Genomic DNA, 15,523 nt, shown 5'->3' on the forward strand with positions numbered 1-15,523 from the left:
GAAAATATTGGTTTGGATTTTACCTCTTGCCAATATTTCCAGAGGATAACAAGAACATTTTCTTGGACTTATTTGAAGCAATTTTTATCTTGATCATTTTTTTTAAAGGATTCTGAGGCTTTGAAAATTCCTCAATTCAAATTTCATTTGAATTTAAACATGATGCAGCAACCAAGCTAGTCCAAGGCCAGGGTAAAGCTAGGGATGTGACACGGTTGCAGTTTTGCTATGCTAGGGATGTGTGGTGAACCAACGGACTACGTATTCGGCTTCATCACATTTTTCTGAGCAAATTTCATGAAAAAGGAATTTTCATCTGTGTCGACGTCCTGGGAATGGGGGTACCCAGACTTGCCTGCCCCGCGGCCCACGGCGTGGCTCTACCGGCGGCCCGGTACGGCCCATCTTCATCAGCAACCACTCAAGACCCTCGCGAGGCGGATGACACAGGACCTCCTCAAGGGCAGCCTCGCTAGGCTGGCTCCCGAGGAGCGGAGATATCAAGGCGGGGGGCACCTCGCGAGGTTCGCGTGACGTGAGCCGTGACGACCAAAGCCAGGCGGGCGCCAGTGGGCGCAGAGTGCCAGTTTCCTCTTCGGTGCAAAAGAAGCAGGCGCAGCCAAGGAGTCCGGAGGCATTAGGCAAAGCTTTCCATATCGGTGCAACAAGACCAAGACCAGCAGGACGGTAGGATGGAGGTCACCGCGGAGCCCACAGTTGCATCACCACCAGAGCCTTTGGCAGGCGAAGACCACCTTTTCTCAGGATAACTTGTACTAGTTGTCTCCCTTCAAAATTGGCCGCTGTGGGATCCCTTCCCGCCTAATATTTGGGAAGAGGACCAGGGCCTCTATAAATAGGGCTAGCCACCACCCTAGCAAGGGGACAGATCATTCGGACCATCCTCAGACACACCAGTTCATCAAGCTCAAGAACACCTCTCCTTTGGAGGCTGTTCATCCATTGTACTGATTCATCCTCAGCCCACAAGGCAATCCACCACACCACACTAGAGTAAGGTATTACACCACAATGGTGGCCCGAACCAGTATAAACCCCCGTGTCTCTTGTTCCTTGGGTCGGCGAGCTAGGCCTTGAGATTGTTGCGAGAGCAAGCTAGGGAGAGAGAGATCTTCGTGTGCACCCCAGAGTTCGAACCTCAAGGGTTTGCCAGAATCCCGAATCCGATAATCTGACTTACGATTTATTTTATATTACTTTTGAAAGTTTTATTGATATCCTAGAATTTTTTGGAGTTATATTAATTCGAAATTAAGAGCAAAATGCTATGTGCACACACAGAAGTGTACACGGGAGGGTGCTACAAAGGCTGACATGTGGTGCCTGTTGACTAAGTTGACCCAGTCAGCATTGACTGGTCCACTGATGAACAGTACCAGTGGGGCCCGGTTGTCATTGACTTTAGATTAACTAAATATGTATTTAACCAGGGTGGTCCTGCATGTTATTTCTATTAGACTAAATAATCAACTATAATTAGTACTACTAAACAGAATAGGGCATGCCTTAAGTAATGGGAAGAGCCCAACCGATTGTACATGACGTGCTTGAGCTAGCATGCCCAGTTCAAACGGGCAAGGCCACGGCCGCAATGCTCGGCTAGGAGTGGCTACATGTGGGAGGAGCGCAAAGGAGCGAGCACTGCTGGGCATGCGCGGGCGGGCGCAAGGACGCGATGCATGGCTAGGGGCAGCAACAACAATAGTAGGGAGCAGTAGTGGCAGGCAGAGCAGCAGTGGTGGCTGAGTAGTGCAGCAGTAATAGTAGCGACCTGGGGCAACGTGGAGGCACGGACGGGCGCGGGCGATGCACGCAGGGACACACGGGGGCACGACTGAACGCGGGGATGGGCGCGAGCATGCGCCGGCTAGCAGGGGCGCGCGCGGACATGGCGAGCGCGCAGCCACGGCGAAATGGCGAGGGAACAATGGTGGTCGAGGGGAATGGGAGTGGTGCTCACGGGGGTAGGTGAAGGACGCAGCCGGTGTGGCAGAGGAGTTCTAGTGAGGTAGATCGGGCGCGGGGTAGCGGTGGCCGTAGGCGAGGAAGACGCGTCGATCCAGTGGCGTTGCTGCTCGATCTAAAGGGCGAAGGAGACGTAGCCGATGAAGGCACATCCCCCAGATATGCTCCCAAGCGACGGTGATGACGGTGGCCGCGCCAACAATGGCGAATAGCGTGGTCGCCGCACTTGGTTCCCAGCTCAATTCCGAGCAGAGCAGGAGGAGGCTTGATGGGGAAAGAGGGGGAAACAATCAAGATATGACTAGGGTTTCCGGGGAACGTAGATATAGGTCACAGGGGGCGACGTGGAGGCCATCCATGGCCAGGATGCCATGGATGCAGGACACGCGCGCACTCTGTCTCCCTGTGAATAGAAGATTGAAGCAAAGGCTGTCGGTGGGTTGGGCTCCTACTGTAGCAATGGGCCAAGTGCACAATTCCATTCTTGTTTTCTCCTTTTATTTGTTCTCCGTTTTATAATTTTTAGTTTTTAAATCAATGCAAAAGTTGCACCTAAAATAGTATTAATAATTATGCCACAACCACAATTTACTTGGCACCTAAAATAAATTAGTTTGTAATTGTTTATTACTTTAAAAGCATTGAAATAATTGTTTTTGCTATTGCTTTATTCATTTTAGAGTATTTAAACATTTTATAAAAGTGCAGTTTCTTCACCATAATTATCTATTCATTATTTGGCACAACTCGAACATTTTAGTTTTAATATTTAAAAACCTTTGTTGTTTGCCTCGATTTTAAATTTGAATTTGGATGGGGTTTGAATCAACGCGAGTTTAACTACATCAATCGTGGTGATGTGGCATCATTAGTAGAGGGTTACTGTTGCTTAATTATCCAGGCGTTACACTGCCGCATGCAGTGCACTCCATCTCATGAGTGGTTGCAGTTGCGAGATCGTGTGCGTGCAGAGGAGGACATGTGCTTGCAGTTGAGAGCGTATGTGCGTGAAGTGCACCCGTTTTGGTTTAGTTATTCATTTTTTGATGTGGGTCACTTTGTAAAACAGAGAGAAAAACAAACCCATCAAATATTTGTTTACTTTTCATTACACTTCATCCCATTTGTAGTACGAATGTATTTAATAAAAATGTTTGAAGAAGACCAAAAAAAGTACTCCCTCCGTCCCATAATATAAGAACATTTTTAACACTAGTGTAGTGCCAAAAACATTCTTATATTATGGGACAGAGGGAGTAGTTCACTAAAATTGTGTGTAGCAGCTCATTACCCCTTTGTATGAAGTGCAATTTATTTTGTGTTTCAAAACTCACTCGACTAAAATCAAAACCTGCAGTGCGTTTGGTCCTCGGGTGTGGTTCACTTTTGTGAGTGATGTCGTTCACTTATGCACACATGGAAGTGCAGAAAAAATTAGCGAAACAACAAAATAGTAATGTGGTTCACTTCGATATAAGTCACGGTTCACTTGCCCCCGTCTCTGCCGTCCACTCTTGTTTCACAAAAAATGTTGAAAAAAAAGACAACAAAAACACATGTTAGAAAATTTATGTTCGACAAAAGAAAGCATGAAGTCCACTTGATTGTTTGATGCAGTGCAGTTTTGAGTCTAAAGCAGTCCAGTTTGCTGTCTGATGCAGTACACATGTGGATTTTGGTATCGCGAAAAACAGAGTGTTTGCATTTTTGTAATTTCAAAACAACTTTTAAATCGTAAAGAATTATAAAGAGTGTTCTACATGAAAAAGTTACGCCTCGTCGATATCTTTCCAACGGCGTACCATTAGAATCATTCCAACTGACGGTTTGTAAAAAAATCATGAAAAAGCTATTGCCACTCATCGTCCACCGCACGATATTCAAAATTAACTTTTGTACATATAGAATCATTTGTACATAAGAAAGTTGTGCCTCGTCCATAGCTTTCTAACGACGTATCACACGCCTCGTTTCAAGAAACGGTTCAAAAACTAGAGCGAAAATAATACTGAAAATTGCAAAAGTTTCAAAAAACAGAATTCCATGATTTATTAAATTTAAATATGCTCTTAAACTGTAACAAATTAGAAAAAATAATACATATGAAAAAGTTACGGCTCAATGATACCTTTCTAACGGTGTATCATTTTCTTTATTATGACGAGCGGTTTAGAAAAAAAAACCCACGAAAACACGCTCGGTGCCACTAGTCGCGTGCCACACCGTTTTCGAAACTGCTCTTAAACCATGATGAATCTCGAAAAGTGTTCAACATGGTGAGGTAGCGTCTAATCCATAGCTTTCCAATCGTATATTACACGTCTCATTCCGATAAATAGTTAAAAAACTAGAGCGAAAAAGGTGCTGAAAAAACATCGCATGCAATTTTTTCCGACACGAAATTCACTAGTCTCTATATTGCAGTACCTTTGCTACAGAAAGTGTAGTGCCCTCGTGTTGAGCACGCAGTTCGTAAGTGTTAGCAGTAACAAAATAATATTCTGTTACCATCGGTCCCTATAAGGTCGCGATGCGTAGACCACAAAACTCCCCGACCCGCCTCCTACCCACGCGCTGCCGCCGGCCGGCCGTCCGCCCCACCCTACCCACACACTGCCGCTGCCGCCCGATCGCCCCACCGTCGCGAACCCTGTCACCTCCCTCAATCACACGCCGACGCCCTCTCCCTCCGCTTCGGTCGCTGCCTTCTCCCTGCGCTCCGGCCTGCAGCAACGGCCTTCTCTCTCCTAGCGCTCCGTCCTTCTCTCTCCCGCGCTCCGGCCTTCTCTCTCCTAGCGCTCCGGCCCTCTCTCTCCCAGCACTCCGCCCCTCTCTTCCCCGGTGCTCCGGCCCTCTCCCTTCCCACGCTCCGGCCTCCTCCCTCTCCCGAGCTTCGTCCTCCTCCCTCTCCCGAGCTCCGGCCTCCTCTCTCCCCGCGCTCCGTCCTCCTCCCTCTCCCGAGCTCCGGCCTCCTCTCTTCCCGGCTCCGCCCTCCTTCCTCCCCGTGCTCCAGCCTCCTCCCTCCCCGCGCTCCGGCCTCCTCGTGTTGGATAAATTATGCATCTCTGGGATGCCATTAGCAGGAACTGATTGCATCTAGATCACCTAAAAGCATGAACATGAAGGGTTTAGGGGATCATTACATGTCACAGCAGTGGACATGATCGCCTGCTTGGTGCAGGCTTGATGCAGGGGTGATGTAGTCGAAGTAGAGGTTCTCCTCGACGTCCTGATTCCTTCAGGGCGCCACCGGCACTGCCCGGGGACAGCGGCGGCGGTAGGCTTAGGTCTTCCCGTCGCTGCAGCACTCCCCCTGATCGGATGGGGTGAGAGAATATCGGGAGGAGAATAAACCTTACGTGAATTGTGATCTCGCAGGTGGCCAGCTCTCTCCCGTATCCCTTTTAATATGGCGCTGGCGACAGGGGACCCAAAACCTGAGTTGGTTTTTGGGCGCCCCCAATCAGGGCGTGTTAGTTCTGATCGAGGCTCATGTACGTTGGTACGTGGACCCCTTCACTTATCGTTATCCCTTCATCTTTTTTTCTGTTAGACTAATAGATCTAACGGGCCTGTTTAAGCCGTCAGATCAAAACCAACATTCTCCCCCTTGATCGTTAGGCTTAACTTCATTCGCCCATTCTACATAGGAATGATGTACCAAAGTGAGGTGTTACTACAACTCGAAACGCTATAGAACCTCAACACTTATAGCACACCCGCCTATTTTGAAATGGAAAACATTTTGCTAATTGGGGAGTGGTTTATTTTAATGGTCCTCTTATTCCAGAATCATAAGGCTTCCAGTAGTTCCATGCCGGCAACATGCTCACGAAAAATACTGGGTGGTAAGCCTTTTGTTAGCGGATCCGCAAGCATATGCTTCGTTCTTATGTGTTTAACATCAACTGTTTGATCCTGGATTCTATCTTTCACAACACGATACTTTATGTCAATGCGTCTGGCAGCATCACTTGACCTGTTGTTACTCATATAGAAAACTGCGGGTTCATTATCGCAATATAATAAAATTGGTTTAGATATGCTGTCAACCACTTTAAGTCCGGGAATAAAATTCTTTAACCATACAACCTGCCCGGTGGCCTCATAACATGCTACAAATTCTGCTTGCATCGTAGATCCAGCAGTTAAAGTTTGTTTGGAGATTTTCCACGATATAGCTCCTCCCGCGAGTGTGAATATATAACTTGACGTGGATCTCTTACTATCCACACACCCGACAAAATCAAAGTCTGAATAACCAACAATTTCTAGGTTATCAGTTCTTTTATATGTAAGCATGAAATCCTTAGTTCCTTGCATATAATGCAAGACTTTCTTTGCGGCCTTCCAGTGGTCCGGTCCTAGATTTGATTGGTATCTGCCAAGCATCCCGGTTACAAAACATAAATCTGGGCGTGTACACACTTGAGCATACATGATGCTTCCGACAGCTGAAGCATAAGGAACCGACTTCATCTGATCAGTTTCACATTGGTTCCTCGGACATTGAAATGTCCCAAACTTATCGCCCTTAACTATAGGAGCAGGTGAGGGTGAGCACTTATGCATATTGAATTTTTTCAGTACTCTCTCAAAGTATGCCTTTTGAGATAGTCCTAACGTTCCCCTGGACCTATCTCGATGAATCTCGATGCCGAGGACATACGAAGCTTCACCAAGATCTTTCATATCAAAACTGGATGACAGAAAATTCTTGGTCCCATGCAACATGTCCTTATCGCTACATGCCAACAATATGTCATCAACGTATAGGACTAAAAATGTGAACCTACTGCCTTTAAACTTAACGTATATGCAGTTGTCCACAACATTTTCGGTGAAACCAAAAGTTTTGATAATTGTATCAAACTTGAGGTACCACTCTCTTGAAGCTTGCTTCAAGCCATAAATCGATTTCTTTAGACGACATGCCAAATGTTCCTTCCCTTCCACAACAAAGCCTTCTGGCTGAGCCATGTAAACGTTTTCTTTTAAGTCACCATTTAGAAATGCCGTTTTAACATCCATTTGGTGTAGTTCTAGGTCGTAATGAGCTACTAATGCCATTGTGATTCCGAAAGAATCCTTGGTTGACACAGGAGAGAAGGTTTTCTTATAATCAATGCCTTCTCTCTGTGTATACCCTTTTGCCACTAGCCTTGCTTTGAACCGTTCGACATTCCCTTTGGAATCATACTTGGTTTTGTAGACACACTTGCAGCCTACTTTCTTAGCTCCATCGGGAACTTCTACTAAGTCCCATACATCGTTTGAGCCCATAGATTTCAACTCGTCTTCCATGGCAACCAACCATTTGGACGAATTTTCGCTTTTAATGGCCTCCTTATAAGAGGTTGGATCCTCCACCTTTCCCAGATCATTCATATCCTTAATCATGAAAGTGATATAGTCGTCTGATATGGCTTTCTTCCTCTCACGCCGTGGTCTACCCACAGGAGGAGGTGGTGGTGGTACATCATCATTTTGTGAATCATTATTTTCCTGGTGGTCCTCATTTGTGTCTGGATTTTCATTATTAGTCTCCGGATCACCATTTGACTGAGAAACTGAACCATGAGATTCAGGATCATCAGTTGTCACATTTCTTCGTATTGGAAAAACAATCTCTTGGATAATCGGGGATGGTGCACAAACCCGCTTCTCCTCAAGATCGATCTCCCTTAACTTAGTGACCTTATTATCCTCAAAAAATACCGCTTGTCTAGTCTCCACAAACTTGGTGGTATGACTTGGACAATAAAAACGATATCCCTTTCCCCTATGAGGGTATCCAACGAAGAAACAACTAACTGTTTTTGGATCCAATTTCTTAAGTTGTGGATTGAAAACTTTAGCTTCAGCAGGGCAACCCCACACTCGTAAGTAATTCAAGCTCGGTTTCTTTCCCGCCCACATCTCGTAAGGTGTGTTCAATGCTGACTTAGTTGGAGCAAGATTTAGTATGTGTGCAGCTGTCTTTAATGTCTCTATCCAAAGGCTTACTGGTAAACTCGAGTGACTAAGCATGCTTCGCACCATATCCATAAGGGTGCGGTTGCGACGCTCGGCCACACCATTTTGTTGTGGTTCACCAGGCATTGAGTATTGAGCAATGATTCCATTTTCAGATAAGAACTTGGCAAAAGGTCCAGGAATCTGCCCATAAGGAGCATGCCTACCATAATACTCTCCCCCGCGATCAGACCGTACAACTTTGATTTTCGCGTTCAGTTGATTTTCAACCTCTGCTTTATAGACTTTGAATTTCTCCAAAGCTTCCGATCGGTCACGTATGGGATAAATATATCCATAGCGAGAAAAGTCGTCTGTGAATGTAATGAATGAATCAAAACCATCTACAGACTTAACATTAAGGGGTACACATATGTCGGTGTGAATTAATTCTAAAACCCCTGTGGCTCTTACTGCTCCTTTCTTAATTGTTTTTGCGAATTTTCCTTTAATGCAGTCGACACATTTGTCTGCATCTGAGAAGTCTAGTGGGAGGAGTATTTCATTTTTAACTAAGCATTCCATTCTCCCCCTCAAAATGTGGCCCAAACGACAATGCCACAATTTCGAAGAATTACTAACTCCTTTCCATTTCTTCTCAACATTAATTTCATCACTCACATGCATAACTGAATCATTATTAAGAGATAACATGTATAGTTGGCCTCGTCTAACACCGATGCCTACATTCTTATTACATTTGATCAAAGCAAATTGTTTCTTGCCAAAATGGCACTCATACATATCATCATCTAAACGAGAAACTGAAATCAAATTTCTACTTAAGGTAGGCACATAAATAACATTATTCAATCTAAGAGTGTGGCCAGTGTGTAGCTCCAACGTGAGAGATCCCACAACTTCAACATCGGCCTCAACTCCGTTCGCAACCTTAAGCTTTCTTGTTCCTCCTCTTATAGTTTGGATCGTATCGAATCCCTGCATAGAGTTAGCAACATGAGTGGTTGCCCCTGAATCAATCCACCATGACTTTATAGAAAAATCGACATAAAAAGATTCATCTACAAAAGTAATTTCATCAATACCTCTTTTGTTCATCCATTTTAGAAAGCCTGGGCAGTCCCTTTGATAGTGTCCCTCCTCTTTGCAGAAGTTACAAGCATTTTCTCCAGCAGTGGAGCTGCTAGGAGCAGAAGAAGAACTGCCGGCTTCTTTACCCTTGAATGCCTTAGGGTTGAATGGCTTAGTGCCTTCTTTCTTGACTTGCTTTTTCTGAGGCTTGGGAAAACCTTGCTCGTCATGCTTTCTCTTGTTAGAGCCAACATGAAAAACATTGTCTTTCTTCTGCCTCATGATCCTCTCTTCCTCCTGGACGATCCTTGCGGTCATCTCAGAGAGTGGCCATTTTCCCTTTAGAGAGTTATAGTTGACCTTAAATTGTTCAAACTCTTCTGGAAGAGACTCAAGAATAATTATGACAAGAAGGGCTTCACTTAAAGAACACTCCAAAGCCTTAAGTTTGGTGTAAGCATTTACCACCCTCAATATGTGTTGCCTAATGTTTCCGTCAATAGTGTATTTCTGAAGAAGTTTAGCAAAAAGCTCATGAGCATACACTTTGTCGGAGCCTTTAAATTGCTCCTCCATTTCAGTGAGGAATTCTTTAGCAGTGTCTTTCTTATGGAGTGCTTCAGAAATGTCCGGCGATATTGTCGCTTTCATGATGAGAAGCGCAATATGGTTGGACTTGTTCCACTTTTCCATCTTAACATCATAGTCTTTCTTTAGTTCTGTATACCCTGTAACACCTGCCACAGGTGCCACAGGTTTTTCTTCCCTCAAGGCATAGTCAAATTCATTACAACCCAAACATAATTCGACTTGGGACTTCCAACGAGGGAAGTTACTCCCCGTAAGTGGTTCGATCGTGTCGGACCGAAATGGAGTGGAAGGTGAAATCATCATAAAAATTCATAAGTAAACTTGCATGATTATAAATTTACGTTGGTAAATAAACAAACATGCCAAGTATTTAATTTCAACTCCATGTCAAAACACCGTTGGGCAGAAAAAACATGGAATTAAAATATCATAGGGGATGACTCATAATAATAAAACAACGTTGGTCCGAATTAAAATTAGAGTCATTTCATTCTGAATTTAAACATCAACATAAAAGAAAATATCATTATTTTTGATGTCTAAAAATTCATCATGCAAAACACATAATAAATCCTAAATAAAATATCTCGTTGGTTCAATTTTACCCAGAATAATAATGTGTTCATTTTAGTTTTAGGCATTTTCTATTTTTTTAATGGTGCAAAAACATAATAACTATTAACTTAAACGCACTGTAAAAATAGAAAATCGCGACAGTGATTTTAGCCCGAAAGACCCCACAGCTACACGTAAAACGGCCCAGCCCAGAAGAAGTTTTTTTTGTGTTTTCACTGGACTGACATAACCTGGGCCGCAGCCCACAGCCGGAATCGGTCCATTAGCGCCCGCCGGCCCAGCAGGGAGCCGCGCGATGCTCTGAGTCGTCGGATCGAGCCGACGGCTCGGATCGCCCCAAACCCGAGCAAAACCTGCGGCTGGGTCAAACCCTATCCATTTCTAACCCTCCTCTCGATTCCCACTCACCGGCGGGGCGACGACGTTCGACGACGGCCCGAAAGGCGCGCCGGCCATGGCGGCGCGGCGGCTGCGCTCGCCGAAGCAGCATGCCGTGGACGATGTCCAGCGTGCTCCTTCGTCGAGCGTGGCTGCTAGCGTCCGTGTACATGGCGCATCAAGGAGGAGGATGGGCGCCGGCCACCGCGGCATGAAAGGCGACGGCGACCTGCGCGGCGTCGGCCACACAGAGGCACGTCCATTAGAGCAGCGGCGGCTGCCGAGTTCTTCCCGCGCGTCGTCCTGAGGACGGCGGCATCACGGCGTCTCCGCCCTCGCACCGCGGTGGACGCAGTGCGGGCCCCGAAGGGAAGAGGCGGCTACGCGGCGCATTAGGTGAGGATTCTCCTCATTCCTTCTCCAATTCGTGTACATCAGTGCTTGATTTGGGGGAAAAACAGTCATAATTGCAGAATTAGGGTTCTTACGAATTGGGGATTAATTCTAGGGTTCTTCATCATGAGGGGTTGCTACTGTAGACTTGCGTGTATCCTCTGCCTATTATTTTGCTAATGCATATGAAAACAGTACTTAAGCATGATCAATTTTAATCAACTTAACATGAAAGTGAGCATTAGATCTTAACTTAGATTAATTAAAAAATTGATTGACCAAAAGATAGCAGTACTCAATCCTTAGCAATTAGAAAACAACATGATGATGTACAGGGGGCAGCAAGACAGTAGCATGCATATTTGGGCTAACCAGGGGCTAAAACTTTCAATCTTGATTATGAACCCTAAACTTGACATTGATCTAAACATGGTAGTGATCTACTGATCAACAATAAAGGGATCTATTGCAATCAAGGTTGGCGACTGATACCATTGTTGGATAAATTATGCATCTCTGAGATGCCATTAGCAGGAACTGATTGCATCTAGATCACCTAAAAGCATGAACAGAGAAGGGTTTAGGGGATCATTACATGTCACGGCAGTGGACATGATTGCCTGCTTGGTGCAGGCTTGATGCAGGGGTGATGTAGTCGAAGTAGAGGTTCTCCTCGACGTCCTGATTCCTTCAGGGCGCCACTGGCACTGCCCGGGGACAGCAGCGGCGGCAGGCTTAGGTCTTCCCGTCGCTGCAGCACTCCTCCTGATCGGATGGGGTGAGAGAATATCGGGAGGAGAGTAAACCTTACGTGAATTGTGATCTCGCAGGTGGCCAGCTCTCTCCCGTATCCCTTTTAATATGGTGCTGGCGACAGGGGACCCAAAACCTGGTTTTTGGGCGCACCCGATCATGGCGCGTTAGTTCTGATCGAGGCTCACGTACGTTGGTACGTGGACTCCTTCACTTATCGTTATTCCTTCATTTTTTTTAGACTAATAGATCTAACGGGCCTGTTTAAGCCGTCAGATCAAAACCAACACCTCGCACTCCTCGGTCCTAGCCGCCTTGCTCCTGTGGTCCGGTCGCCTTCGTCCCGCGCTCCGTCCGCCTTTCTCCTCGAGGTCCGGCCGCTCCCCCTTTCCCCGAGGCCCCACGGCAGCGTCGCCGCCGCCCAACCGCTTGGTCCACAAGCTAGGAATCTGGGCCGCCCTCCTCGCCGTGGTGGCCCTGCTGGCCGTCAGCGACAGAAGCGGGGTGGAGAGTTTTAAAGCTTATCTGGTATATTTTCTGTGTGCCCTGCAGCAGTTCTTCAGTGCGCATAAAAAAGACAAGCAGTTCAATTACTAAAATACTAAATTCATTTTTCAGTTCAGTTCAATTGACAAATTTAGATCAGTCCAAATCCTTGTTATAGTTTCTGTTCAAATTCTTATTACGTAGTGCCTGCATGCTGATCCATCTACAAGTAGACAACAATTGCAGGATCTGCGCACAACACTCGGTAAGATAGCATTTCTTCTGTCCCAGTTTTATGAAGGCCAGCAAAAGCTCATCAATCCCCCAAAAATCACATTTTCGGTGCTTGCCGACGCTAGCCTTGAGTTGTAAGCGACTACTGTAACTACACCGACTACAAAAATTGCAGCGAGAATGGGTGTAGAAACTTCGAGTACGGCACCCTGCTGCAGCTCCGCATCAGGCAGAAGCGCCGCATGGAGCAGTTGCCTTCTGCTCCCATACCTGTCGATGCTTTAGATTTCCATACATGAATATAAATGTATGTGTAGTCTCCATAGTAAGAAAAATGCAGACTTGTTCAGTCACGTGGTGTGTAGTTGCTGTTTGGAATTCATGCATGTTCTGGTTCATGCTGAAATTATGTCATGAAAAGAAGTCATCCCATCTACTTTCATGATGGGCAACCACTTTATTTGAGTGGATAGCTCTGAGTTCTGACTTGCATTCATAGTTCTAAGTTCTATAGTTCTTCAATTTCTTAGTCGTACAGTGGTATGATCCCCTTGACTCATGGCTCCTTTCTTTCCATGTTATTGGTGTGTCATCGTTTGCATTTGTCAGTGCCACTAGCAGTACATAATTTGCAATGTCGTTCTATTTCACAACTAAGACATAAAAAGTTGAGATTCAGAAGACAGGTTCGGCCATAGCTGAAGGGAAACGGCATGTCGATGGTGTTCTATCTTCTATCCTATATCTATCTTGGTTGCTCTTTGTTTAATTACTTTGTAATTATTTCAATTTTGGTTAAGTCTTTTCTCTGATATATCTGTTGTAAATTGTAGGTACCGAGGCAAAATTCATAGTTGTAGTTGTCTGCAATTTACTATGGCAAAAGGTCAGAAGATTGTCCTTCCAGCGCGTCTGGCCACCTCCCCGTAGCACCGCCTCCATCTCGCGCGCCGCCCCGCTTCCCCACAGCGTGCTGCCGCAGGCATAACCCTACATCGCACATTGAGAAATGGTGGCACGCGGGGTGTGAGGCGGCGTCTCCCCACCATTTTTGTAGGTTGCCGCAAAAACAAGATGCACAAGTTCATCTTTTATATGCTTTTCAGTACATCTACTTTCCAATGGTGAGTCTGATTTCCTTTGTGTTTCCATATTCATATAGCACAAACAATTGCTTGTGGTTATGCTTGAGAATGAGTACCGTATTGTCACTTGGTTAACCAATTTTATAATAAAGATGTGTTGTTTGAGGTTGTTTGAAATAAACTATGCAAAAATTTAAAGTGTCAAAGTCCACCTTGCAAAACAACATCAGTTATCTCAGTTCAAGTACATAAGAAAACATAAGTCCACTCTGTAAAAACAACAGTAGATGCAGGAAGTTCAGTTTTGCTATATGCGATTGGTAATGCAGATGTGTTCTTTTGTGGTGGAGATTTCGGAAGTAAACTATGCAAACAATTTAAAAGTACTCAAGTCCAACATGCAAACCAGTAGCAGTTCTATAGTGCAACATGCATCAAATTCAAAAATAGCAAACCTGGCTTGAAACAAATTCACATCTGGTTGTTTATTTCATAGCTCATCGTTTCTTATATAAGCCAATGCTTCTATTATGATCTAGTTGTTTATTTTGTAGCTCGTTTTTTCTAATATAATGTTAAAAGTCCACTAGATGAAAATTTCTCTGTTTTAGCTATATCAGTACTAGTGCTCATCGGTACAACAAAGTAGCAGTACTGATCAGTACAACTTACAAAGTACTAGTCGATACCGATTTGCAGCAGTGTAGTTTGTACCGATTTTCAAGATGGCTCTGTATAGTATTGGTCAGTCATTTCGTTAAACTGCCTCGGTTGGCAGCCTGAACGGACTGGGCGTGGTGGCTGTGAACGGCCCCGGACTAGAGCAGAGGGCATTCAGGACCTGCGTAACGGCTGGGTGGCTGTGAATGACCACGCAGGCTCCGTGCTCCATCTCCTGGGTAACGGCGACGATGCCCAAGCCTAACAACAGCAACAATGCGTTGGGAGATGGCGTTTACCTGTGCGGCAGCGAGGATGATAGTGATGACACCTATAGAATTGTTTTCTGTGTTGCTACATTATCAGTCCAAAAAGGGTGGTGAAGATGGAGTCTTGGGTGTGTAGATGACGCGGTGTGTGTCAGGTTGTGTGTGCGTGCGTGCTAATTGGTGGTTGTTGTGTGTGTGCAGGGTACGTCCAACGACAATGAGTAGGCGGCAAGTGTACTGGTGAGCAGCAGGACGGAGGCATGAGGCAGTTGAGTAGGTGTGTGCGGTGAGCAGCTACTGAACTGATTCTGACACTGGAATATTAGTCCCACACAGCCTCTCAAGACCTTGTCATTGTCTCTGAACCTGGTGGTCTTCGTGGCCCTGCTTGAACCTTCATGGCTCAGGCCGTTCATTACCTCCACCCCGAGGTCGTTCGACGATGCAGCGCTCAAGCCGTTCACCCTTACCACCACAAGCCGTTCACCTCCGCCACACGAGGCAGTGCGACGACGCAGCAATCAGGCGGTTCACTCTGCCACCACAAACCGTTCATCTCAGCCATAGGAGGCCGATGCAACACTAAGGATGTTGTGTTCTTTTTCAGTACATGTTTTGTGTGCTTATCAGTTAACCTACTTAACGATTATATGTACAATTTCCCCTTGGTTTACGTGTTCTTCCTATAGCACAACAGGTGTTGTGTGTCATGCCTTAATAAGCATTTTATAAAACCTTGTATGGATCGAAACTAGCATATGTTATGTTCTATTCTTGTAAATGAAGCTCCTTCTGTTTTGTTTGAAGTTACTTGGCATAAAAATTTGTACATGTTCTACCGTAAAAAAACATATATAAAATGTCTTGATGCTTGAAATCTGAAAATACACTCGGTTCAGTTCCTATATTTTATTCCAGTTCAATTTAAAATTCTTGTTCAGTTCAATTCTGGTTTTGTTACACACTTTTATGTCATTATATTTAATCTGCCATAGTGGTCATGGGTGTGTGGGTTAGCCCTAGCTACGTGTGCTGGTTGTTTGGAGAACAATAATTGAACAGAAA

The 15,523-nt window shown here is 45.3% G+C and overlaps 1 long non-coding RNA gene across 1 annotated transcript; it reads left to right on the forward strand.

Annotated features, from left to right (window-relative positions):
* The first annotated feature begins 12,029 nt into the window (after positions 1-12,029).
* LOC119354767 lies at positions 12,030-15,246 on the forward strand. The gene is made up of 3 exons (XR_005171234.1): positions 12,030-12,475; positions 13,278-13,568; positions 14,660-15,246. It is a non-coding gene; the product is annotated as an uncharacterized LOC119354767 (long non-coding RNA).
* Positions 15,247-15,523: the final 277 nt, after the last annotated feature.

The sequence above is a fragment of the Triticum dicoccoides genome, chromosome 2A (assembly GCF_002162155.2).
Source record: "Triticum dicoccoides isolate Atlit2015 ecotype Zavitan chromosome 2A, WEW_v2.0, whole genome shotgun sequence".
NCBI classification, from domain to species: Eukaryota; Viridiplantae; Streptophyta; class Magnoliopsida; order Poales; family Poaceae; genus Triticum; species Triticum dicoccoides.